Source organism: Emiliania huxleyi (genome assembly GCF_000372725.1).
Source record: "Emiliania huxleyi CCMP1516 unplaced genomic scaffold EMIHUscaffold_63, whole genome shotgun sequence".
Taxonomy (NCBI): Eukaryota; Haptophyta; order Isochrysidales; family Noelaerhabdaceae; genus Emiliania; species Emiliania huxleyi.
This window is the reverse complement of record NW_005197273.1, coordinates 160,890-162,475: the sequence shown is the minus strand read 5'-3', so window position 1 is coordinate 162,475 and position 1,586 is coordinate 160,890.

The window sequence follows — 1,586 nt, the reverse complement described above, 5'->3', positions numbered from 1 at the left end:
TGCGCGGCAAGGGCTGTCTCCGGCTTCCCTGCCAATTTGACGAGTGTAGCTGTACGAGCGCCTTGCCGTGTCACACAAGCGCGGCAGGGTGGCTCCTGGAACGCGTACTCGCCCTACCAGCACGACAGCAACCCGTTCGGCTCCGGCTCGGCTCCCGACACCGATTACGCCACTCCCGGGGGGGTGCTCTGCTGGTGTGAGTGGTTGAGCACACCCCCGGGGGTGGCGTAATCGGTGTCGGGAGCCGAGCCGGAGCCGAACGGGTTGCTGTCGTGCTGGTAGGGCGAGTACGCGTTCCCCGAGGCACCCTGCCGCGCCTGTGTGACACGGCAAGGCGCTCGTTCAGCTACACTCGTCCCATTGGCAGTGTCGCCGGAGACAGCCCTTGCCGCGCCGGCGGCGTGAGGAAGGTGTCCTCGTCCGCCGCGATCTCCAAGACGGTGCGGGGCTCCTGCTTGTTGTCCAGTGGCCAGTCATTGAGTGACGGGGCGTCGTATGCGTCATCTTCACCTCTCAGCCACATCATCCCCGCTGTATCTCGGTGGCATCTTGTCTCTCTCGGCTAGATCTCGGCCATATCTCGGCCAGACCTCGGCCATATCTCGGCCATACCTCGGCCATACCTCGGCCATACCTCGGCCATACCTCGGCCATACCTCGGCCATACCTCGGCCATACCTCGGCCAGATCTCGGCTAGATCTCGGCTCCTCGACGAGTCGCTGCGGCTGGCGCGCGTTCGCAATCCGCACTGCGAACAAGCCGACCAGGCAGAGCCAGACACAGAGCAAGCCACTCGCGGCGAGGACGATCGCCGCCACGCCGAAGGCGAGGAGGCTGTACCACGGCCGATCGCGAGAGCCGAAGACGGGCACCGTGCGCAGCTCGACGCCTGAGGGACAAAAAGAAATGCGCCTGGCAAAAAAGAAATACCGCGCGCGGGCGGCGCGTGCAGAGCTCTCGACGCCTACACGGCATGCGTTGCACTCGGCTCAGTCCTTCAGCGCGCGCCGAGGCGAGGGGGCAGCCGTGCGGGCGGAGGTGCCGGCGAGGCGCGCGATCGGATGCGCGCTCTCCCACGCGTCTGCCGCGAGCCGGTCCCACACAGACATGTTCAGCGGAGAAGGGGGCGGCGCCGACGGGTACGCGCGCACCGCCTCGTGCGGGTCGTGGCTGTCAAGGTCGACAGACCGGCCGTCCTTCGCGAGGTGGCCTGAGGTGAGAGGGAGGGTAGAGTAGCGGGCGCACGTCTCCACACACACAAGGTGGTGGTGGGGCAAGGGCCAAGCTAGTCCCTCGCGACTCCACGTCTGGACGACAAGAGCCCGGCGCGGCATTCAAAGTGCAGGGCCCCGGTGCGGCATTCAAAGTGCAGGGCCCCGGTGCGGCATTCAAAGTGCAGGGCCCCGGTGCGCGGGCGGGTGCGTCGTTTCAAAGAGGCAGGCGGGGTCGCACTACTACGACTAGCGCACGAGGATGAGTGTGCCTAGACGTGTGCCTTGAGCTGTATGTGTGCATGCGCATGTGCATGTGCATATGTGCCTGCTTTTGCAGCCCGGGCGCCCTCCCGCGCTTTGGTATCCTTTTT